This window comes from Podarcis bocagei (assembly GCF_964188305.1).
Source record: "Podarcis bocagei genome assembly, chromosome: 6".
Taxonomy (NCBI): Eukaryota; Metazoa; Chordata; class Lepidosauria; order Squamata; family Lacertidae; genus Podarcis; species Podarcis bocagei.
The window spans coordinates 61,339,892-61,366,681 of NC_138130.1; the positions used below are offsets into that span (position 1 = coordinate 61,339,892).

Below are 26,790 nucleotides of genomic sequence, written 5' to 3' on the forward strand. Positions count from 1 at the left end.
GGAGCAGGGTGGGCAGCACATCCCTTTTCACCTCAAGTGGTGAAACAGGATGTGCTGCCCCTGATGATATGGTACTGGTACAATCAATACCCCTAACTCAAGATATAGTGTAGTTTATTGTCCTACAAGTTTGTACTGCTCATCCCTTTATAGCCTGTTCTTAGCAGTAGGTCCCAGTACCTATTGCTGATGGGGATAGGCTGAAATGCAGTTGGTCCATAAAACCTATCAATTACCTGTACTTAACAACTAGCTTTCCTGGTTCCTGCTTGCTGTCCCACTAATAACTTGAATCATTTGAGAACTCAAGAAGTTAGGTGCTCTTTCACACAGTGCAACTGCAACATTTTTACTCTCATGATGAGGTGCTGCTATAACCTTAGATTGCTGGAAGCTCAGAGTGAATAACGAGTGAAGGACTGTACCATTAAGGTCCTTAGGAGGATTGATACTGGCTACTTTCACAGATGCTGTGCTAAGTAGACTGCTGCTGTAAAAACACTGCATCCAAGCATACTGCATTTCCAATCATACTAACTTTAGTGGCACAGAGTTATGTTAGGTCTCCCAAGTACAATTTGCTAATAATCTCAGAGAACTTGCACAAAATTACTATGTCTGCTTACTCATCTGTAAAACAGGTATGCCTGTTGTAAAAATGCTTAGATCAATTGCTTTCAAGATACCTTGCAGCGCCTGGATAAATAGGCCCATAGCACTCCTAAGCATTATTAATTCCTATTTATTTGTTAGAATTAACAACATGATAGATCTTTATTTTTCCCCATTAGCCATTTGCTTTGTGAAACAGAAAAGTCAATTTTATTATCAATCAGTAGCTAAAACGTTCGAAAGCCCTTATTTTCAAATCTTATGTATAACATTTCCAGGTTTCTCAAAGTCCCAATGCATTCCACTGGCAAACAAAATACATGAGTATAACTAGAACAAGGTAGTGTGGATCCAGCAGATCCAAAGCTCTCCCAAGTGCACCCCTTCCCCTCCCCACCCCACTAACTAACCTACACCCCCCCCCACTTCCCTTCCTACCCCTTACTGCTCTTGGAACAGCAGCAGAAAAGCAATGGTAGAGCTTTTGGGTGTCACAACACTTAGGCACCCTGAAATGGACCTCTTTCCTCACCTGGAGGGGAAAATCTACAGGCAAATGTCTGCAACGTTGAACATCCCCTCAGCTGTCCTCTCTGATAGCTTAGGATTGCTCCCTAAGTTTATTACTTTTCCTCCACAGATAAAATTATATTTATATGCCTACTAAACAAGAACCATAGAGAGGGAAGGTAGACAAACAAACAAACAAACAAACAAACCAGAGGAGTAGCAGGTCCAGCATGATTCAGAGGCTGGTAGTGGACCCTATACTGAGGCATTGGCCTCAGAAGTTGCCTGATAGTACCATCTCCTGATACCAGCCCTGATATTGAAGGAAGTATGAAAAATGAACTACTAATTGTAAGAAAGAAAAGTCTTGTTTGCTACTTTCTCTTTTCTCTCAGAAACAATGCATCAGCTTCAAAATATGATGAATACAACAACGCACACAGCTGGGCACTGCATATCAACTTGAAAGAGCCTACCCTGTCCACAGGATTGAGCTCCAAAAAGACTAAAGAAGGACAGAGAAGGAAAAGCAAATGTGAGCCAGGCATTAGAAGTCAAATGTTCAGAAAAAGAGGTACAGTGGTGCCTCGCAAGACGAAATTAATTCATTCCGTGAGTTTTTTCGTCTAGCGAATTTTTCGTCTTGCGAAGCACGGTGTCGGAAAAGTTATGGAAAAGCTTCAAAAATCACCAAAAACCTCAAAAAAGGCTACCACACCGCGTTCTATGAGTTGCTCCTCAAAGTCAAGTCGCAACTGTATTAACGGTGTTAAGAAAAAGGAAACAAACTTGCAAAAAACGCAAGACGAAAACGAAGCAAGCCCATAGGGAAATTCGTCTTGCGAAGCAGCTCAAAAACCGCAAAACCCTTTCGTCTAGCGAGTTTTTCGTCTTGCGAGGCATTCGTCTTGCGGGGCACCACTGTACTGTACATTTTCAAACAATGTTTAAACGGGTGCATGGAGGTGCAAATGTTTAGAGGCAGCAAGAGAAAGGTGCTGCAGACAAAAAGTACAAGGTTTAGCCAAGAGCAAAATATCAACAGAACAATGTCAATAAGAGGGCAACGGAGGGGGGGGGAGTAGAAAAATAGGATGTAGAAACTTAAGATAAAAGTGTCCTTCAGAGCCATTCTAAACCATTATAGCTCTTCCTACTCATCAAAACGAAAATGCTGATTGATTAATCTACCGCTAAACCAATTAAAGTTTATAGCTATAGACAAACATTTTTTCTATTATGAGAAGCACTTCTTTTCCATATAAATTTAAGTATCCTCCCATTATGCAGACACACAATATACGGTATGTGTGGGCAAGTTGCACAAGGAGTCCCTGAAATGTGGGTCGTTTTGGGTTTGGAAATTTTTATGATTTCACTATGCCATATGCTTTAGTCTGTAGAAGATGGGAAGGTTCTTAAATTCCAGCGATGTGTATGTCCTGGTGTCTAACTGCTTCAAAGTCTATTGGAATAAAAACACTGGAAGTGACGACCACCTGGTGAGATATTCAAAGTAATAATGAAGCCTTTTTAGCTATGCTTAACTTGCTGCCCCTGTAGTATCGACCTGCTTTGGAAACAAGCTTTTGAAGTCCTTTTTTCCTATTAAATAAATGAAGTAGTAGAAGGCTAGAAATGATTGGACATGTGACAGGAAATGAGTTTCTGAGGCTGAACTGGATATTCTTTGGTGTTTCTTTGTTTCACCGTATAAAAAGATGCACTGCTCAGTTTACAGTATGTGATTAAAGTTTGTACAGAGATGGGGAAAGAAAGGAACGTGAAAGGCAAATCCACAAATAGAAATAAAGATGTTTAGTATTGATCCATATGGATACTGAGCAGTACAGTAGATTAGTTCTTGGTCTGATGATTAGTCCTTTAAAGGCATGCTGAAATGAATGATCAGCCAAGGTTGGAAGGCATGGAGAAGTTTGAATCTGATTTATTGTATCTTTGTCGGTCAATTTGCATAGAATAAAGTGCTTGAACTTGTAAAATTATGGATTGTGCCACTTCAGACTGCAAAGGCATACCCTTCCATCATTTCTCTGATGTAATTAGGGACACCCCATTCCATAATGATAATTTTACTATTTATACCTCACACATCTTACTGTGTTGCCCCAGCCACTCTGGGCAGCTTCAAACTTATATAAAACATTAAACATTTTTTTAAAAACTTGCCTATACAAGATTGCCTTCAGACAGCTTGGGGGTTGGATAACTCCATACCCTTCAACATTTCTCCAGTGAAAATAGGGACATCCTAAGGAAAAGTGGGACATGCTGGGATCAAATCAGAAACCATGATGGCTTCTCTAAATCAGGGATATCCCTGGAAATACGGACACTTGTAGGGTCTGCAAAGGAGACGATCTCATTTTTAATGATTCCCCGTATCAAAAACTTCATGTTGTAGACCAACACATCATAGACAGGCAATTAGTATAGTATTTAGTACAGTATATTATTCTCACAGACATGTATTATTTACTGCATGCAGGCAGTTTTTTGTGTGGGGAAGCACTAGAAAATATGATTTGCACATCAACCTGCAGTCAAAAATTCTATGACCTCAGGTTATCATTCTTTTCCAAGTAATGTGTAGAATAGCTCTCAGCTATACATGATTGTCATTAAAATATGATAATGTTCGGACTGTGGCTCCCCGAAATCCGCGTCTTTATGTTATTCTATATATGTTTTTATTATGCATGTGCAACTATATATAGAATCCCACTGTATATGGTTGAAACACTGCTGTGATCATTTTCTATTCAGCCTCTCTTATGCTGAAATAGATTTAGAAAGACATACAATTTGCACATGTTAACCTAGCAGCCCTGTAATAATCTTCCTTGAAGCCAAATCAATTGCAGACTTAAACTGAATGTTAAGAAACATGTGGAAATGTTTATGAACCCACATACATTCCCTGATTTATTGATTTATTTACTTATTTATTTATTTCCAATACTTCTAGACTGCTCTTCACCCTAGTCACAAAACAGTTTACATAACGACCAATAAACAATCCATCAATCCAAACAATGCGGTGTTTCAAACAAACAACAACATAACACACAAGTGGGATCTGCAACAAAATATTGCAGTGTCCTCACCTCCTGGCAGCAATACTCTTGCTTAGCCATGCCATCCTCCAAACCTCTTTAAGGTGGAAAAAAAGCAGGACTTGAACTCACCTTCCTAGGTTTCCATTTTTCTTTTCCAACTGATGCTCAATATTCTGTGGCTACTGAGCATGCTCAATATTTACTGGGTTGTATTGAGACGGCGGTTGCTCCCTTAAGGTTGTTTGTAGTTCTGTTTCTCAGTATCCCAGATTTGGCACCATTTCTGCTAGCACTCATCACTTGAGTTCACTATTAAAGGATGTGAATATATAACTGAAAGTGGGTAGGTCTGTATATAAGGCCTTCAACAGTTAGGACCCTTGCACATAATCCTAGAGGATTATGCTTTCAACAGGGATTAGTCCATTAATATAAATGTATCCTTTTAAAATATTGAATTCTGAATATGTTTTTAACATCCTTGCATGATTTTTATCACCGTAGTTTTGCTTCTGTTGCAAATTGTTTCAGAACCATTGTAATGGGAAGCACATAATAAACCTATACCTAAATATTCAAAAATATAGTTTCTAATAATGTGCTCAGTTACTTTATGTTTGGACAATATTCTAATCTCATTTTTTAAAGTGATGTTCTTTGTTTTTCCCCTCCCCCACAAAAGTATTTACAGTTGTTAACCTATGACTGACATTCTAGGATCATTATAGATGTATGGCAGAAAGCAGAAAGCAGAAATATTAAATAGGCAGCTAATTATTAAGAGATAAAAGTGCATTGAGATTGATTAATGCAGTTTTCCTAAACAGTGTGGATCAAGCGCTTCCTCTTTTCCAAAGCCTCATTACAGCTCCATTAGTCGGACCTATTTCACTAGTTAATACCCCATTTCCTTAATTTGGTGCAGAGTAATTCAGTGTAAGGCACCTACATAGCATTGGTCAGGGTAAGGAACCTCCAGAATAAGTATCCTCTGGTCTCACTAAGTGAACCTAACGGTCTTTCATTCTTATATGAGTTCAGCACTATATAGAGCTACAAAGGAGGCCAAGCTGTTAGAGGCATCAAAGATAGGCAGCCCTCCCACTGGCAGAGGAAGGAGGTGCAGGGGGTGCGGAGTGCCCCAGGTGTCATCCCTAAGGGGGGTGACATTGCTGCGCCCCCCCGGGAGCTTGCCGCTTGCCATGGGTGGCACCCCCTGGGATGCTAGCCCCCCCATGGGCCACTAGCTCCATCCCCGGGTGTACAGCAGCTAGCTCCGCCTCTGAGCCCTTCTAACCAGCCTTAAGTTACTATAGTAGCTACAGAAGTCTTTTCACCACCAAAGCCACACAAGCTAATGAAAAGTAGGTTGCAAATCAATGGTTGCACTGTGGGTTTGCCATGTAGTTCTGTACGTTTGAGTAGGATCAGAGTAGATGTCAAGTTATTTCCTTCATTACACAAAAATACAAAATCAAAATAACTTCTGAAATGCACAGTTTAATTACATACCCTCCCCCCAAAAAACCCCACAACTTTTTTGTTATTATATCTGCTGAACTAAATGATCTTACTTCTATTTGCATCATTTATAGGGTTGCCATATTTCAAAAAGTAAAAACCAGGACACCCTGAAAGCTGTTGAGCTTTTTTTTAGACAAACCCCAAAGTTGTTGTTTTTCTTAAAAAAAAAAAAAATGCCAGAAAAGGCTGAGATTTTTCAATTGATTTGCCTAAGATCCAGGACAAAGCGCCACATTTCGGAAATTCCCCCCGTATGTCAATTCCACCTTTGAAATCCTGGCAATGCCCGGTAAAATCCAGACGTATAGTAACCCTAACCATTTACATTATTTCTTCACTTCCTCTCCCCCAGTCTAGGTCATAGTTTTACAATTATCGCCATAGCAACGTTGATGCTCTAATAGGGAAATACATCTTTGAAATGGCTGGCAATACAACATTAACTGTTAGAACATAACATTTTTCATGTTTCATGTTGGAAACATCTGGAATTCACAATCAGAAATGATATGTAAAAATGTCTGTGGCTTCTTAATAATCACCTAAGGCAATGCATGCATGCTCACCTTTTATTATAATGCATTTAGGAATATTCCTTATTCACTAAGTATGCTGAGTGATAAAACTAGAATTTATTTCAACATTAAGTTCAATTTACAAGTTGGAGTTGTTGTTGTTTTTCCCATGTGATGCCCTCTTTGTAGAAAAGAATATTATAGCAGATCTGGGCCATATTCTTTTGCTCTCTTATTACCAACCTATTACCTAGTGCACTAATACTGCTATTTACAGGCTGATTATATCCTCTGGCAAGATACGAGACTGTGTCAACTTCCCTGCTGCAAACTAATCAGTTTTCAAAATTAGTTATTGATCCAAGTCCCATTGTGGAGGACAAATTTAGTGGGTGTTTCATTGAGTACCAGCACTCAGAGGTATATTTTGTGTGTGAGAGAGAGCTGTATATAAGTGGAAATAAATAATGCATTCAAACTCACATGCATATCCACTCATCTAGTAAGGGAGCTAAGGCAAGTAGGCTATGGGAAAAAGCAAGCATTTGGGTATAATATGACCCATGTGACTCCAGCACAGTAGCAGGATGATTTTTTGGTACTGACATTGCATCAGGCTTCTGTAACATAGCAGAATATGAGTGATAGTATTGTAGGATGCTACATTCCAAATTATTACAATCGGATACACCTATGCATGAATGTTAGTTCAGTATTCCCCTTGTGAATCAGGATTGAACCCAGTGGTTCAAATGTGCAGAATTTGTGACCAAACCCCGGTAAGTGTAAGCCACAATAACTTCAGTTGCAACTAAACCCAAGCTATAGTGAACAAACAATGTACCAATGAATGAACCAAATGAAATGCACCAATATTTGACTCTCTGATTCTGTCTCTCTACATGGCTGGCAGGCATTTGGGAAAATACAGCTAATCATAGGGCTGAATGACATAAACAGGTGATTAGAAAGCTTTTGTAAGTGAAGTTTATGTATTTATATTGTAAGCAAAATAATATGCAGCTGACAAAATTATCTATTTAGACACCTTTTATCTTTTATCTAATTTCTTGAGCACAACTGACATTATTCACAAACAACAGCAAATGGTATGGCATGTATGAATCATGCTGCACATTTCTATGAATAAACGGAGTTAAAAGTGAAACAGTGCAGTACTCAGACCATTCCAATTACTTCAGAATGTCTGTTTTACCAAATTCCATTCAACAGTAGGCTAAGGATGATGGCTATGGCCAAAGCTGTTTCTATCCAATGTGATTAAAGAAGGATACAACATCCATGAGCTATCCCTCAAGTTCCGCACCCCTGCCCTGTCCCAAGAGTGATGTTATGATGAAGAGGAGAATTGCAATTATAATTTAGGAAAGAAATGCTGGCTACTTACATAAAGCATGTTCAGTTGTTCACAGACTTTTATATATATTGTCTGACCTAATTACACAATTAAACATTGCGATATTCTGGAAAGCTACTTTGCCCTAACCACAGCCCCTGCATATGTCTTACATTTTACTAAGTTCACATATCATTACAATGCAATACAATAACCTGTCAAATCCAAAGTTTGAATCCTTCCTGTACCATAAACTCAAAAATTACTGTAAGGCACTCTTTCTCATATCCTTTGCTGAATCCGATCTATAAGGAAATATTAGCCCACTGAACAGGATTTTTGTTTCAGAATTATAGTGGTACCTCGGGTTACAGACGCTGCAGGTTACAGACTCCACTAAGCCAGAAATATTACCTAGGGTTAAGAACTTTGCTTCAGGATGAGAACTGAAATCGTGGTGCTGCGGTGCAGCGGCAGCAGGAGACCCCATTAGCTAAAGTGGTACCTCAGGTTAAGAACAGTTTCAGGTTAAGAACAGACCTCCAGAACGAATTAAGTTCTTAACCAGAGGTACCACTGTGTGTGTGTGTGTGTGTGTGTGTATGACATATACAGCAAGAATAAAGAGCAATGTTTCACCCGTGATCATCTTGAGTTAAAGCACTAAATGGCCTTCAAGGTCACTTCCAACTCAATGTGGTTGGTGCTAGTTACCAGCTGAATACTTGTAACAGGCAACATCCAATGCCCTTGTTCCATTTGCACCATGATTTGCTCTTACATGCAGCCCCAACCTTGCTGCTGCCCTGCCCCTCCTCGTCCCAGAAGGCGGCAACAGAAATGGCCCTTGTAGTTCCACCTTGGCAGTGATTCAGTTACAGTAAATTTCGAATGCAAAGCTAAATAAATAGCACTGGACATGAAACTGTCAAATTTCCCTACATGTGTTCTTGATTTCACACACAGAGTCTATGCCTGCAGAGCTGTTCATGCGTAGAATTCTGTTCAGACCTCCTGCTGGATTTTCCAAACTGTGGATGAAGCCAGTGGGCATAATCCTGCTGCCCCTTTAATGTGTCTGGTGAATACAAATACTGAAGGTGATAACAGATTCTTTCCCCTATCAATTTCATTTCCTATGAGCATCACTCTGCACTGAATGTGGGTCTGGTGCAGGTTTAGAAGGGGTCAAGTGGCATAGACCCCCCCCCCAAAAAAAATTGCATGGGCATTATTCAATGTGTGCCATGACACTCACCATGCTCCATTGGCAACCTATGTGATACAGAGAAAAGGAGCCCAAAATGTATAGCAAGGGATAGACATGTGCCTATTGCAGTCTATGTTTCTATGAGTGCCTGCTGTTGAATGGAGTCCAGGGAAGACTGGCTTGTGTTGGTCGCAGGAATTGGCAAAGCACCAAATTGCAATGGGTCCACTAACAGGGAGAGTAATAATTGCATGTGTATAATAAAAATAAAGCACAGTCTAAGTGTTTTTCGGTTTACGTTTTGAATTGAAGAATAATATCTGAATCCTGCACAACAGGCCAGCAACATCTGTGCAGTTGCATTATAAGCTACCGCATTTTTCGTTCTATAAGACGCACTTTCCCCCTCCTAAAAAGTAAGGGGAAATGTGTGTGTGTCTTATGGAGCGAATGCAGGCTCCATGGCTTCAGCCAAAGCAATGCGAAGCCAACCAGAGCGCAGCAGGAACGCTCCCGCTGAGCTCCGGAGGCTTTGGGCAGCTATCCCTCAAGCCAGGAGAGCAAGACGGGTCGATGCGCACCAATCCCTCTCGCTCTCCTGACTTTGCTTCACTGGAGAGACGCTGTGCAGCTTTCCCTCTCTGCGCAGCGCCCCTTCAGCGAAGCGGGAGGAGAAATGGAAGGGGCTCCGCTTCTCCTGCCGCTTCGCTGAAGGGGCGCTGCGCAGAGAGGGAGAGAATATTTTTTTCTTATTCTCCTCCTCTAAAACTAGGTGTGTCTTATGGTCGGGTGCGTCTTATAGAGCGAAAAATACGGTAATCACTTGGAAAGCTCCTATGAAGGCACTGAGAGGAGGCTAAGGAAGAGGAGGGGTAAGATCCTGCATGCTCCTCTACAGCTCAGATTTCAGTAAATTGCTGTTGATATATATATTTTAAAACTTGGCAGATATATACTTCACTAACTTCTCTGGATTCCCATGCTGACACTAATTATGGCTTTTACAAAAGACAAAGCACTTAATTTTACAGTAAGAGATATTAGCATAATGGGTCATCCAGCATTTCTGTCTGCCTATGATTCACTATCTTTTCTCAGAGCCTTTGAAGCAAATTGCCTCTTGAAAGTAAGTCTTGCGCCTTTCCCTATAAAATGCTAAGCATGATAATGTAATTATGTATGAAATATTAATCATTTTCAATAAAGTGAAATGCATGTGTCATCTGCACAGGGACTTCAACAAAACTAGCCATTGAATCTCTTCTTTTTCAAAAACATTTTTCTCCAGATAGAGCAAAACTACTTAAATATATTGTGCTTCTAAACTGACCACAGCAATGAATTAATCTGAATTACTGTTTTTGATTCTTGCATGAGCAAACACATATGGTATAAGTCTGCCTCTGTCAACGATTCAAGATCTCTAGGAACCGGATAGGCAGAGTTAGTGGCACAGTTCCAGCTCCCACAAACAGATTACAGACTGCCTCTCCTGTACTGGCTCCTCAAACTAGCTCTGCTCTTTTTAATCAGGCCCTGTCTAACACATTGCCTCAGTGCAGGAAGTTAAAACTGTACCTGCCAGAGGCAGGCCCTTTACAGTGGTGCCCCAGGGCTGTGTCAGGAGTTATTCTAAGGTAGAACATTTTCAAGCACAACCCTTTTTTTAACCGATTGATTATTTTTTGGCTGTGTTCTATGGTGATAGATTGTTTTCACTGTGTCTTGTGACCCATCCTGAATAACTACATTTTAAAGGCCGAATATAAATGTTTAAAATAAGTAATAATGAACTTGGTGGTTTTTGACTGGCTTTTGGGATACAAAGCTAGGTATCAGGAATTCTGTCAGGTAGTTTTTGTGAGTTTGTGGTCACTATTTATTAATTTTTTTATTATCTCTTTTTATTGCTTGCTTTTATCATTTTTGAAAACCACTTAAGGAAGCTTACTGGAAAAGCATACGTAATTTAATTTAAAAATAATAAAAAAATAAAACATGTAATGCATGCACATCCTCTCTCCCATGGCAAAGTCAAGATCAGACTAGACATCTAGCACACATAACACCCCACCAAAATACACAACTTTGGACCAGTAGCAGCTGGTGCGGTGGAGCAGTGTTTCAGAGCTAGTAGCACTACAGCTTACCTGGACAATGCTGGGTGGAGAAAGGGGAGCAATGTGGTCGAGGTTGCACACCAGAGCTTGTCTTCACATGCAGGGGAAGTCTCTAACTCACTGAGGGTTTGAGATCCACTGGCTACCCTCACCAGGTTTAGCCAGCCAGTCAAAGCTGTTCTCAGGGTGTGGCTTCTGTCACCTGCTGACAACTTCTAGGCTTGGCTAGGAGCCACAGGTGAGAACTGAGTGCAGGGTAGGGACCAAAGTGGACAAACTACCTCAGAAGGACTATGATGTGTCCCCCACAAGAGGTACTACCCCTCCCCTAACACCCCACAGATCCCGATTTTTCCAACTCCCATGTTCCTAATCATAGCTGTCAACCGTCCCTTATTTGGCGGGAAACTCCCTTATCCCAGCGCCGTTTCCCGGTGCTGTCCCGGATTGATGATGCGCTTAAATTTCCTGGGTTTCAAAGGAAGCAGCTCTTCTCCCTCCCTTCCTGCCAGCCAGGGAGGAGGGAGACTCCAACTGTGTTGCTTGGCTGTGTTGCTCACCCAATAAGGAGTCTAAGAACGACTGGGGGGTGGAGCTTGCATGCCTTGTGCCGATCAAATCGACCGCGTTGTCTGGGGACTCGCCTTTGCTCAGCGCTTCCCAGCGGAGAGGAGACCGTGGTTTTCCTTGCTGCATCCCCTTTGCCGGGTTGCTGCGCTGTGGGAACCACTGCTTGAGGCTTTGTTTGGCTGCTGGTTGACTAAAATCCCTTATTTTGGCTGCTGATCCCTTATTTTTGAAGCTGCTGGTCCCTTATTTTCAAATCTGTAAGTTGACAGCTATGTTCCTAATGCAGATTTACACTCACCCCTTCTTCCCTGGTGAGGAGGGGACGCCATTTTGTGGTTCATCTCAGGTGCAAAAATGACAGGCTGCCCCTGACTTTAGAGACTGAATTGGGGAATATTCTGAAGAGACACCTTACTCTGTTCATCAGTGCCTGAATATTTGAGGTTGGCTCTTCTTGCAGTGCCATCACTGAGTGAAGTCAAAAGATCAGAGGGCCTCTTCATCAAAAACCGCCTGGTTGCAGAACACACACCCCCCTGCCCAAACTTGCCTTTTACACCAGATCTTTTGAATGCATTGTGTATGTGCCTGTGATGCATATGCTGTACATGCATACCTGTAGATGCTACACTAACTGGAATATATGGCAGATGGGTTGCATAGTGTGGGTTTTAATTGCATTGCATTTCTTGTATTTAACTGATACATTTTCTGTGACCCACCCCAATTATACCTGTGATGTGGGAGAGGGTATAAATTATATAAGTAAACGAACTTAAGACCGCTATATAAATACACTTGAAAACAGGATCATCTCTTTCCAGTAAAAGCAAGTCAAAGGATTTTTAGTTAATTGTGGCACTGACTGATTCTTATCTAGACAGTGCTTGACACTGAACTAAATGAAACATTTGTGTATGGTATGCCTTGAAGATACCAGTGCCTTCCTTTTTAAAAAATTCAATAATCTTTTTTCAATATAAAATTTATTTTGAAATAATAGAAACTAAGGTAAAACCATGTTTTTTTAAAAAAAATTGAATGAACATAGTCCAAAAGCCAGACTATATTTTTGATCTCTTTCTGTCATATTTTAAGACGTCTTTGTGCTATCCTCTCTTATTTGATTTGCCCTCTGATTCCCACCCAACTGCTCTTTCTGTAGCTCAACAAGAAATGACCAGAGAATGAACAATAGCCTATAAAATGAATTATGTTCTTCCCACAGAGTCCCTTTTGTAAAGAAATGTACCTTGATGAGCATGTCCTGATTTCTGGTGTAATGCTTTGCCTTTCCATCTAAACGAAATGCTTAAAGAGTGTACTTCATACTGTCTTAAATATATTAATCAAATAGATTTTTTTCTTCTGAAAATATCATCACAATCTATCTCCATGCATAGTGATTAAGTCATTAAGTGGTATTCCTTACACATTTAAAATGAAAATCTGCAAACAATCTTCTAAGCAATTTTTTAACACACTTCCATAGAAATGCTCATATTGAAATTCATTAAATCTTGTATATTCAGTTAGAAAGCTCTGGGACTTTTTTTTTTTACACAGTGTTTAGTGTATAAATTTAAAATAAAATGTTAAAGGGAGCATTGCTTTGCTGATGATCAAAATGTGCATCATATCATATAGATCCGGGATATAGAACTTGTGACCTTCAATATGTTGCTGGATTCCATCTCTTATCAGCCCCTCCCCAGAATGGCCAGTGGTCAGGGATAATGGGAGTTGTAGTCCAGTAACATGTGATGAGCCATAAATTCTTCATCCCTGATATAGTATTTTTCATGTGTGGAACTGTGATTTTCTGTAACCATAATATTGTTGTGAGTTTGGGGGAAGGGAAATAGGCTCTATGCAGAGACCTTGGATCAAGCATGGATTCAATTGCTGGAATAGCCAGGCCAGCCTAGTAATGGTTCACTAAGTATGGGTTGTTAAGAGAACAAAGGGAGTGGCTCTGTACCAGAGACAAATGGGTGGGCCTTCCTCATCTGTTGTTGTTGTTTAGTCGTTTAGTTGTGTCCGACTCTTCATGACCCCATGGACCAGAGCACGCCAGGCACTCCTGTCTTCCACTGCCTCCCGCAGTTTGGTCAGACTCATGTTTGTAGCTTTGAGAACACTGTCCAACCATCTCATCCTCTGTCGTCCCCTTCTCCTTGTGCCCTCCATCTTTCCCAACATCAGGGTCTTTTCCAGGGAGTCTTCTCTTCTCATGAGATGGCCAAAGTATTGGAGCCTCAGCTTCACGATCTGTCTTTCCAGTGAGCATTCAGGCCTGATTTCCTTAAGAATGGATAGGTTTGATCTTCTTGCAGTCCATGGGACTCTCAAGAGTCTCCTCCAGCACCATAATTCAAAAGCATCAATTCTTCGGTGATCAGCCTTCTTTATGGTCCAGCTCTCACTTCCATACATCACTACTGGGAAAACCATCACTACTGGGATGGTAGTGATGTTAGAAAGACAAAAGGCCAGAGTGGGAAGTTGCATAACATCATTTCAAAATACAGTACCAGTGTTATAGGCTAGTAAGCCTGATATTAACAGGGACTTTTACAAATAATCCAGTTAGATCATATTAGAGAAAAGAACCCTACCAATGGAGTTGCCATATTTCAAAAAGTAAAAACGACCCCTTTTTTTGACTGACTTGACTAAGATCCAGGACAAAGCACCACCTTTTGGAAATTCCCCCCAGACATCAACTCCACCTTTGAAATCCTGGTAATGTCTGGGCAGCCCTACAATAGCATCATGTGCCCAAACATTCAAAAGGCACCACAATGGACAAAGTACTGGAACAGGATCAAAACCTTTGTGTCTTTCACACATATGGAGAGCCACTGAAAAGTATCTTCACAGAGAGGTAGGATTTTATCATATGGAAGAATAGAATAGATCATATGGAAGAAACAAAGACCATATTTTGTCATATTCCTCTTTTGCATCTTTTACTCAGATTAACATGATATTTATTTGAAATATTTGAGTACTTTAGAAATGGGGGCCTTTGAGCAAACGCCCTGGAGCATTCAATGAATTCTAAGTGTTTTAGAACAATTTGACTGGAATCAGTGTAGGGATCCATGTCCAGTTCACCATGGGAAATGTAACTGTTTCTAATTTCAATGTGCACTGAAAGTTGTTTGAAGTCACTACACAGTCAGGGCCAATTTAGAGTTGCATGAATTGGTTCTGAAAACCTTTCATTAAATAAGTGTGTATAAATATCAATTTTATTTTTAACCTTCATGATGTCTCATAAGAAGCTAATACAGTGGTACCTCAGGTTAAGTACTTAATTAGTTCCGGAGGTCTGTTCTTAACCTGAAACTGTTCTTAACCTGAAGCACCACTTTAGCTAATGGGGCCTCCCGCTGCCGCCGCGCCACCAGAGCATAATTTCTGTTCTCAACCTGAAGCAAAGTTTTTAACCTGAAGCACTATTTCTGGGTTAGCGGAGTCTGTAAGCTGAAGCGTCTGCAACCTGAAGCATCTGTAACCCGAGGTACCACTGTACTACTGTTGCCCTGGTTCATTTGACTCTTTCCCCAGTAAAAGGCAACTCAACTCAATATAGGCATGCACAGGGATTCAGCAAGGGACAAGGAGCAGGAGAAACTCAACTTCTTTGCAGGTGGATAGGGAAAAATAATTATTATTTCTGTTGCACACAGACTTAGGTATACTCATGCTCCTGTGAAAGCTTTCTGAATTATTTGTTACCCAATTTTGTATAATAAAACTAGTGGAATGTAAATTTTATTTGCAGGGGAAGTGTTTGGGAGTGGGAGACAGCTTCTTACCCCTTCCACTTCAGGAAGAGAAACTCTCAGAAGATAGTGAGGAAACTGCAACTGCCAAGCAATGTCTTCAGACCTTCCAAGTGTCCCTATTTTCCAGGGATGTCCCTGATTTAGAGAGGCTATCCCAGTTTCTGATTTGATCCTGGAATGTCCTGCTTTTCCTTAGGATGTCCCTATCCTCATTGGAGAAATGTTGGAGGGTATGGAGTTATCCAACCCCTGAGCCATCTGAAGGCAATCCTGTATAGGGAAGTTTTTTAATGTTAAATGTTTAATTATGTTTTTATATCTGTTGGAAGCTGCCCAGAGTAGCTGGGGCAACCCAGTAAGATGTGTGACATGTAAATAGTAAAATTATTATGGAATGTGACATCCCTATTTTCATTGGAGAAATATTGGAGGGTATGTGTCTTTGTTCCTTTGTCCTTTAGCATTGCTGCAGAGGGGATAGGTCAATGCTCTGCTAGAATGCACATTGAGCATGTCATTTCACAATATTGACTCAGGACTCAGTACAGTCAGAAGGATTCAACATTTGGGAATCATTCTGCATTATGTGATATCAGGCTGCTTTGCTGCCACTAAATCTTTTGGAAAAGTTGGGATATTTCTAATCAATATTGGCTTCTATCATACTTAAGCCCATCAGCTGGACCTTTCTGGCTTTGCTTATCACCACCTGGTGTTTATTGACCAATTTACACCCTGTTTAAAAATCTCATTGGAACTCAAAGCAGGCATCAGATAATCAAACACTTTTCAGAAGTCTGGTGTTGTTGGGCAGCTGGCCTGTTCTCCATTTTGGTTCTGTTCTGTTGGAATATTGCCTCTGTCAAGGAAATTTTAGAGCAGTCAGATAGCTGGACAATAACTTTAGCCTCTCATCATCATCATAATAATAATAAATTTTATTTATATCCCGCCCTCCCCAGCCGAAGCCGGGCTCAGAGCAGCTAACAATAAAACAGTACAAAAGTACAGCATAAACAACACTCTAAAATCATTCATTATAAAATTAATTAATTCAAGCCACTGGCAACCATTGGGCCAGAGCTCTGCGAAGATTGCCGAGGGAGGGAGTCAGGCTGTGCCCTGGCCAAAGGCCTGGTGGAACAGCTCTGTCTTGCAGGCCCTGCGGAAAGATGTCAAGTCCCGCAGGGCCCTGGTCTCTTGTGACAGAGTGTTCCACCAGATCGGAACCACAGCCGAAAAAGCCCTGGCTCTAGTTAAGGCCAGCCTAACTTCTCTGTGGCCTGGGACCTTCAATATGTTTTTATTTGAAGACCGTAAGTTTCTCTGTGGGGCATACCAGGAGAGGCGGTCCCGTAGGTATGAGGGTCCTAGGCCATATAGGGCTTTAAAGGTTAAAACCAGCACCTTAAACCTGATCCTGTACTCCACCGGGAGCCAGTGCAGCTGGTATAGCACCGGGTGAATGTGATCTCGCAGCGAAGACCTCGTAAGGAGTCTCGCTGCAGCATTCTGCACCCGCTGGAGTTTCTGGGTCAGTCTCAAGGGCAGCCCCACGTAGAGCGAGTTACAATAATCCAGTCTGGAGGTGACCGTTGCGTGGATCACAGTGGCTAGGTCAGGGCGAGAGAGGTAAGGAGCCAACTGCTTAGCTTGGCAGAGATGGAAAAATGCCGCCTTTGTTATAGCTGCAATCTGAGCCTCCATGGAAAGGGAGGTGTCAAAGATTACACCCAAACTCTTAACGGACGGTGCTGGCACTAATTGCGTCCCTGCAAGAGATGGGAGTTGCCCCCCCCAATCCCATATCGTCCCGTCCCAGCCACAGGACCTCTGTCTTCGAAGGATTTAGCTTCAACCGGCTCCCACGTAACCATCCAGCCACAGCTTCCAAACATCTGGTCAGTGTGTCTGGGGCCGAGTCAGGATGGCCATCCATCAACAGATAGAGTTGGGTGTCATCGGCATACTGATGGCAACCCAGCCCAAAACTCTGAACAAGCTGGGCGAGGGGGCGCATAAAGATGTTGAAAAGCATAAGGGAGAGTATCGCACCCTGAGGTACTCCACACACCAAGGAGTGGCGCGATGACAATTCCCCCCCAAGCGCCACCCTCTGTCCCCGACCAGAGAGAAACGAGCGCAGCCATTGAAGGACTGTGCCCTGGATCCCCACGTCGGCAAGGCGGTGGTCCAGAAGTTCGTGATCAACCATGTTGAAAGCTGCTGACAGATCTAGAAGAATCAGCAGCCCCGACCCACCTCGATCCAGCTGTCTACGAAGATCATCTGTTAGGGCAACCAGAGCCGTCTCGGTCCCTTGACCAGCGCGGAAGCCGGACTGGAATGGATCTAAAGCCGGTGTTTCATCCAGAAACCCACCAAGCTGTTCAGCAACCGCTCTCTCAATCACCTTACCCAGGAACGGAAGATTCAAAACCGGGCGGTAATTGGATAGATCTAAAGGATCTAATGATGTTTTCTTTAAGAGTGGGCGCACCACTGCCTCCTTCAGTTCCCCTGGGAATGTCCCCGTGCCAAGGGACAAATTGATGATATCCCCCAGGAGGGCCCGCACCTCGTCTGGACACACTCTAATCAGCCAAGACGGGCACGGGTCGAGAGGACAGGTGGTGGGCTTTCCCGCTCGGAGGAGTCTGTCCACATCGGCTGGGCATATCCGGTCGAAGTGGTCCAATACTGGACCCGAGGACAGTCGAGGGGCCTCCAGTTCCTTTATTGTATCCAAATTGGCAGGGAGGTCATGGCGGAGCAACAAGACCTTCTCCGCAAAAAAGCTCGCAAATGCCTCACAGCTGTGTGTCAAATTGTTATTTACATTTGGCTGTCCCTCAAGGGACATTAAAGACCTGATTATACTAAATAATTGCACTGGGCAAGAGCTAGCGGATGCAATGGAGGCCGAGAAGTATGACTTCTTAGCAGCCTTCACCGCCATCTCGTAGGTTTTCATAAAAGCCCTATAAGATGTTCTTGAGGCTCCGTCACGGGCACCCCGCCATACTCACTCTAGCCGTCTGAGGTCCCGCTTCATTTTCCGGAGCTCCTCGGTAAACCAGGGCGCCCGGTTTCTGTGGGGTCGCAGAGGGCGCTTAGGTGCGATCTCATCGATGGCTGCCAGGAGCTGGGTATTCCAGCCCTCAACAAGCTCAGTCAGTGAGTCGCCAGGGGGAGCAAGGTCCCGCAAGGCTTGGCGGAATCTATCAGGGTCCATCAGCCTCTGCGGGCGAGCCCAAATCGGCTCGCCACCTAAGCAGGGTGGGGGTGGAAAGTCAATCCTGGCTTTCAGAGCGTAGTGATCAGACCATGGCACCTTCATCGAAGGAGACATGATCACATCTATACCTACGCCAAAGATCAAATCCAGCGTGTGGCCTGCTTGATGTGTGGGGCCCGAAACAAACTGGGAGAGCCCTAGTGTCGCCATGGAAGACACCAGGTCCAGAGCCTGTGAGGAGGGAGTGGCATCAGCATGGATGTTAAAGTCCCCCAATACCAATAGGTTAGCATAAAAAGCAGAAACCTTCTAAGTCCTGGTGACCAAACCATTGCACGACACTATACACAAATCCTTGATTTATTATATATGCATGCATCTTTACTGGATTCTTGTTTGCTGGTATCTTAAATTCTGCATGACTGCATTTGGGGAACTTCATCTGCCCACCACCTGGAAACCTGTGATCTTGTTTTCTGGCATCCCCAGATCCCTGTACCTTCTTGATCCATCTTGTTTGTGCATCTGGACATTGTTGGACTGAATCCTGAGCCTGAATGGATTTATGAACTATTGTGGATGAGAGGAATAATATCTATTACAGCCAACTGGCTCTTGGCCTCAGGATTTAGTCCCACCAGCAGCATCATGATAGTATATTAGCCAATAAGACCCACAGTTTTTAATATTCTTCTATTACATAAAATCTATAACACAGTAAAAAAACAACAACAACAAAATTTGTAGGAAATCAATTGATCTTATTTTATAACAACCTAAGACCCCGCAGGATCGGGCCAAAGTCCTATTGAGTCCAGCATTCTATTCTCACAGTGGCCAACCAGATCTCTAAAGGAAGCAAGGTTTGAGTATAAAACTGCCCATTCTCCCCACCCCCACCCCAGGTTCTGTTGGGGCAACCACGGCTTAGCCCTGCTAAGTGGAGGCGGGGGGAATCTCCCCAAAGCTCTGTCAGACCCTTTCCTGTTTGATACATCATGACATAATCCATTTGAATAGAGAGGCTCTTCCAGGAAAGGTATCTGTCAATCTCCCATTCTTTGGCCACTCTCAGTTCAAAAGTATTGCTATGGCCAGGAGGCCCCACCCATCTGCCTTTAGGTTTGAGATATGTATAGAGATTTGCATTCCTCTTTTTATTTAGGCTTAAAAATACTCTGTGTGTTGCATTTAAGTTTAGACTGCAAGCATAAGAGTGTGTGTGTTAGGTTACAGAGAAGTACAGTGGTGCCCCGCAAGACGAATGCCTCGCAAGACAAAAAACTCGCTAGACGAAAGGTTTTTTCATTCGCGATTTGCCTCGCAAGACGAATTCCCCTATGGGCTTGCTTCACAAGACGAAAACGTCTTGCGACTTTGTTAAACCGTTTAAACCGTGCTTCGCAAGAAGAAAAATTCGTTAGACGGCAAAAATTGCGGAACGAATTAATTTCGTCTTGCGGGGCACCACTGTATGGAATTTTGTTGTCATTCTTGGTTTTCTTTGGGTTTAAAAATGTTTGTGTGATTGGTTGCCTATTGTGAAAACAGATGCTGGACTAGCTAGGCCTTTGGCCTCATTCAGCAGGCTCTTCCATTGTAGTGATTCTAAGGATTCTAAGGACACTTTTCCTCATATTTTACTGTGATATATTTTATATTGTGATCTATTTTATATTGCTGTTGTGAGGATAAAAAGAATATAACATACTGGGATGTTTCAGATTAGGGTTGCTACCCATCCTTAGAAAAATGGGGTTGTCTTTTTTTTTAAGTGTCCCTTGACCTGTTTGAACTTCAAATGGAACACCTTTTTCCTGAATTTGAGCTTCTCCTCTTCCTCAAAACTGTGTGGACAGAGGGTGGGTCCAGTGGGAAGAGAGTGAGAGCCTGAGCAGGGGTTTGTGAGCAAATGTTATCACAGGACACAGGCAGAGGATAGGGTAGCTTGGAGGAGGAGTTTGAGAGAGAGAGATTTTGCATGGGCAGAGGGTGGGTTGTGGAGTGAGATGGGGGAGTTGCAATGCACAGGCCTGTTATGGTGGAGTCTCAAATTTTGTGGGGGTAGAGGCAGTGGGTGGGTCAGAGAATGGGGGGGGGGTTTCCAAGGTTCTGATCCATCCATCTGGTGGAAATTGGGGGGACTGGGAAAGAGGGTATTTTTCACAGGCAGAGGCTGGTGTGTTAGAGAGAGGGGATTCTGGTTCCCTTTCTGTCCGGTGGAGCGCATGGGGGAAAGAGAGCTTTTGCATGGACAGAGGCGGGTGGGGGACAGAGAGCAAGAGAGGATGTCTGCAGCAAAGGCCAGCTCCAGTGCTGTTGGAGGGAGATTTCTTTTTGCTCTTGCACCTTTCTCCCAAGGAGCTCAAGGTGGCATTCACAAATCTACTTTTCCCCATGTTATCCTCACAACAACCATGTAGGGCAGGTAAGGCTAATAGATATATTAAGGAATATACATAAAACCACTTTAATCGATAAATATCAACAGTCAAAATGTCCATATAGTTATATAATTTATCCATTTCTTCATTCAATAGACAGGAACAAACTGCTTTTTAGTCATATTGAATTTCTTGTGGATTGCAGTATTTAGTGTTGTTCTGGTTAGAATGACCTGGAAGAGCAGGGTTCAAATCTCCATGCAGCAGTGAAGTGGGTGACCTTGTGCCAATCACAGTCTCTCAACCTGACCTACCTCACAGGGTTGTTGTGAGTATAAAATGGGGAGTGGGAGAGCCAGTTATGCCAGTTTGAGCTCCTCACAGGAAAGGTTGGGTGTAAATGAGGAATGGTTACAGATAATCCTTCCAGTCAATAAGCGTACCATGATAAAGATCTAAAGCCACTAACAAGGACACCATCCTCTTATCCACTGCCCAATAGTTGTCAGTCATCAAGGCAACTTGAAGCTAAACTGAAATAGATCTAGATAATCCTTGTGAAGAGAAGAAGGAAGGAAGCAAACAGATGGCAGTGAACAGGACTATCTCAAGACATGAGAGGGTGGGAAAGACAGATAAGAAAAAACATCTGATTCTATATTGTCACTTTACTGTACACATTTCTGACATTTAGCAGGCACATCATTTTTAAACATGTATTTTAATGAGAATTGGTTCAGGCACATTTTAGTACAGGATCTGTTTTTGCTTCAGAGGTGTTGAAGGTACTAAAACAATTGAGGCCTTTGGCATGCCATTTTTCACCTGGCAAATGCCTAGTTTGCATGGTGTGAAATCTGGCTCTGTCGTGCAAGAATATATAAGACTACAGCCTAATGGAGAGGAGGCCTGTGCCTTTAGTAATATGTCTTTATGATCTCTGTAGAGCTGTACACTCCATGACACATAGACATCTGTGACTGAAAGTGGCAGTCAGCTGGGAAGAAGGGAAGCATGAGGATGGAAATGGTTTGCTCACATAGAACTTTGATTTGGACAATTGCCTGATTGACATGTTATGGTTATCATATGGTGCAGTCAGCAACGTGACACCCATGATGAAATTAGGATTGAAAATAAGGATTCTATTATAGCTTATGCTCCCCATTACATATCAGACAGATGCCACCTCTGTGGTCTTTTTTTGACACCTATATGATACATCATATAGAGCCGTTGTTCTTTTGCATTGCACATAGATGTGGCACCTGTATTACTAGTTCTATAGCAGTACTTAATAGTTGCAGGAGTGTGTACTGCATGCACTGAGCATCTCCATATAATGTGAAACTATGATATGGTGATTAATTCCACATGGTATGATGGAGGGAGGTAAATCATCGTGCAGAGGGCATGTCAAGTAACCTAGGATTCTACCAAGTAGACCAAATCTTCCATTTCAGATTATTGAAGCCGATTTTATTATGTGAAACTGCAAGTACTTTTAGGTTACGGATTTCATTGAAATGTCATTGTAAGAAAACAACAACTCTGGCTTACATTTGAGGACAACAGGTCAATGCTGTGAGGTACTGTTAACAGTTGCTCTGTGTATACAGCTTTGTAGCTGGATTTGATAGTGCTTCCCCTCAGAAGGGGAGAACTAAATTACCATGGAAAATAACACACTTTGATTCTGCTACAGGGGTTATGCTTGACTTGAACACAGTTTAAATTAAGTGGCAAATACTGTAGGAAAGCTTGCAGTGTATCTGCCAACTTTGGGCATGTCAGTTCCAGATAAACTGACATCCATGGCTTTGCTATTTCGAGATACGTTGTGGGATTTCATACCTTCAGTTCAGGAAAACAAACTTAATTGAAATGAACTTGGTGGAATGTTTTTAGGAATATATGCTGGAAATAATGCTTCTTTACCACTTGGCCATAGACTTGGTATTGAAAGGGCATTCACTGAAGCTTTTTTAAAACAAAAACAGTACTTTGACAGATGTAATAGCATCATTTACATTAAAGGCACAATAGAACTTGCATCAGAGGGGCAGGTGTGTTAGTCTGTTGCAGGAAAAGTAACAAAGAATTTTGTAGCACCTTAAAAACAAGGGGTGCCCAAGGGGTGTGAATATTAACATGTTTTGGGCACAAGACAACTCAATAATATTAAAGGAAATTATAGAATATCTTAACACAAGATATAGATGTAGCAAGCTATTCACAGGATTTCGTACAGATTATAACATCTTGACACCCAGCAACAACTGAGCAGCAGTCACCCATCTTGTGTCTCCAGTCAGTGCTTGCTACTAGAGCCAGAAGAGATTAAACACAATGAGGTAGTTTCACAGGCCCAAGGGACAAATGACAACAAAAGAGTAGCCCACAGCAATTTTTTTAAAATGCATAAAGGAAGAAGAAGAAGAGTTTAGATTTGATATCCCACTTTATCACTACCCTAAGGAATCTCAAAGCAGCTAACAATCTCCTTTTCCCTTCCTCCCCCACAACAAACACTCTGTGAGGTGAGTGAGGCTGAGAGACTTCAGAGAAGTGTGACTAGCCCAAGGTCACCCAGCAGCTGCATGTGGAGGAGCGGAGATGTGAACCTGGCTCACCAGATTACGAGTCCACCGCTCTTAACTGCTAAACCACACCACATGTTCATGCAAACTATAATAGATAATAATTGTATACAGGATGATATTGCTAAGTCACTGGTGATTCAATGGGAGGCCAGTAAAAGTCATTTCAAATATGATGTTATTCACCAGTATAAACTTTAAAGCAAAAGTCCTTTGTACATGAGATGAAGGACTGTAATTCAGTGGTAAATCGTGTCCTCCCTAAAAGAGGGCCTTGTTGCGGTGAGACCTGGAGACTGACCTCCTGTGTTGTGGGTGGGTTGGATTGGTCAGCCACAACACCCGATTGGTTGGTCCCTTGATGTTGGGTTCAATCTGACCAATGGGGTGCAGTCCAAACAGATCATGGGACCTGTATATACCCATGCACATGACCCAGAGCTTCCTCTTTCGGCTCATGCATTCAGAACACCCACCCACCTCTCCCTATTTTAGGGCATTGTGCAATTGACTTTGCTATGCTGTCATGTGTCATCTGTCATTGGGACAGGGGCACAGCAGGAATTTCCACACGTGGCTGATTGGCTGTTGCCATTTGGGTTTCGCCTGTCGCATAGCAAATTGTCACAACTTGTAAGGTTGCGGATAGGCACTGGTTCAGGTGATAGGGATGGGGAGCGGTCTCGCCATCCCTATGTGAAGGGTATTCCATTAAAGGAATCCAGGGACTCAACTGGTTTGGTCAACCCCTGTGAGGGAATTGTGCCCATACCTGAATCCAGGGGGGCATCTGGGTGGTGAACAGAGTATGTTCCCGGCTTTTCACCTTCCCAGGTGTTCACCCTTGACTGACCTATGCTGGTGCCCTGGGTCAGCGCTGCCTGCAAGGGTGCAGGGAGCTAGTAGAACCAGAGCCTATGCAACCACTCACCTTCTGTAATCAATAAAGTTGTGGCCTAAATTCTACCAAAAACCAAAACTAAAATGTGAGTCATGTGTGAATTTATTTAGTGGGGAGGTCTCTCCCCACTAAATTGCCTTCCATGGAAGCACTTCCAGGTTTGATCCTTGACATATGCAGATAGCGCTGGAAAAGACCCTTCTCTATAATCTTGGAGTGCCACGGCCAGTGGGTAAGTGTAAGGCAGCTTCCTATTCTTCTGTGATAATTTCTACAATTAATTCTAATTACTTTTTTCTTGAAAAGACTATACTCCTGCCTTCATCAAAGCTTATAACACCTTTCCCCTTAGGCCAGTGTAAGTTGGTGTGTTTTATTTGAAGTAACTTTTGTCAGTTTTTCAGTTTTAAATAAGTGTTTTTGTCTCTATGTCTAGTTTTATCAATTCTCATTGTTTTACATAGATATTCAAGAGCTCTGACCCAAGCCTAGAAATCATGCCTGTCTAGTAGTGTTAATATGCTACATAATTATAGACTATTTGAGGGATGGATGGGAGAAAAGTATAACTGATATGTCAAATTTAAAGTTCAAGGTATTCATGTTTTTAAGACCCATTGCATTATGTTGAAGTCAATTTGCTACAAAGTTCTTTCTTGTTTTTGAGAGTTTTAATGGGATTTAATAAAACTGATCTCACCAGTAGAAAATTGTACCTACAGTGAGAAATGACTCTAGGCTACTTTACTTGTAAGAAATGGAATGAAATCCATACTTATAGTTGCAGTCAAGAGAAGCTGGAGTCTAGAGTTTGCCCAAGGCAAAAAATGGACAAAATGGAAAAATGAAAGCCACCACGGAGAAAATTAAAATCAATTTTAAAGTCTGGGGGTTTTTTAAAGAAAGATTTGAGACTATGGCTTAACTATACCTGTCACTATGTCCTTCACCCACAACACCATAAGCAGTAATACACTGCAGGCAATATATTTCCAGGCAATTGTAATACTTGAACGATTAAAGTAAATCTAGTTCGGTGACCTTGTTTCTGTCATATAGCTGAATGCATATTATAATCACAGAGAAGAGTATTATCTTATTTCTTATTGATAAAAGTTTTCTAAAAACTTTGTAGATAGAATTTGTTACCATATTTGAGCTTAGTTGAAAAAAATGATCATATGTAATATAATAAAGTAACGTGTATTAACCAAAGTCACCAAAGAGAAGCATGCTAAATTGCTATACAGTGATACCTCGGGTTACATACGCTTCAGGTTACATACGCTTCAGGTTACCGACTCCGCTAACCCAGAAATATTACCTCGGGTTAAGAACTTTGCTTCAGGATGAGAGCAGAAATTGTTCTCCAGCGGCGTGGCAGCAGCAGGAGGCCCCATTAGCTAAACTGATGCTTCAGGTTAAGCACAGTTTCAGGTTAAGAACGGACCTCCGGAACGAATTAAGTACTTAACCCGAGGTACCACTGTACATCATGCAAAACAGCTTCAGAGTATTTAATGAAACTGGTTTAGTCAATAATGGGAATACAATTACTAGGCTTCAGCAAGAATTACTGTAAACAATAAGGAAGCATGCATATTAAGTGACCATGCAAAACATTTATTTAGGAGTAAACCTCACCGGAACTCAATGGAACTTGCTCCCAACTAATTAAGTGTAAAATCATGCCCCCTTCACACCATTTCCTCAGAAAGTGTGAAATACTTAAGACTGCAGAGCACATGTTACTCTAAAAGTTGCAACACTTTCCCTAGTGCTGCTCTCAAGTGCCAACAGCTACATTGCTTATCTGAAATACCATCTCCTTCTCTACAGACCTTCTCAGGTATTAAGATTTGCAAAGGTGCCCACCCAATTTTTGTGATTTTCAGTTGTTTTATACGGTTTTTAATGTTGTATTTTGAATTATTGTAACCTGCCCAGGAAATTTAAGGCAAACGATGGGTAATAAATTATTATTATTGATGATGATGAAAGCTAGGGGCCAAAGAGGAAAAAGAGAGCAGTACATGAATGCTCAAGAAAACGCCAAGGTTAGAAGAAATAATAAAGAAAAGAAAGAAAAAAACATAAGTTTGTTTGTTTTTGTTTTTGAAAAAGAGGAAAAACAACTGTTAGGTTGGGAGTCACCAACCCATCACCCACAGGCACCATGTCACTCATGAAGGCTTCAAGTGGTGCTCCTAGACAGGTGCCCAAGACTCTAAGCTTTCATTTTTTAAAAAGTAAGTCTCTAAAGCTTCTAAGTGATTTCTGTGAAATGAAAGCAGTGTGGCTTGTTTGTAGATTTTTGCTCATACTGATGAATGTTCCCTGTTGTTATTAGACTTCAGCAGCATCTGTGTGTG

General features: G+C 42.0%; 1 protein-coding gene and 1 long non-coding RNA gene across 18 annotated transcripts in view; one reads left to right on the plus strand and one right to left on the minus strand.

The window, feature by feature from the left end:
- The window catches only part of ROBO2 (roundabout guidance receptor 2), an 839,550-nt gene that overhangs the window by 343,237 nt on the left and 469,523 nt on the right, over positions 1 to 26,790 (plus strand). The gene's annotated exons all lie outside the window — the stretch shown is intronic.
- Positions 1 to 26,790, minus strand: part of LOC308590072 — a 44,216-nt gene that overhangs the window by 1,986 nt on the left and 15,440 nt on the right. The window lies entirely within an intron of this gene.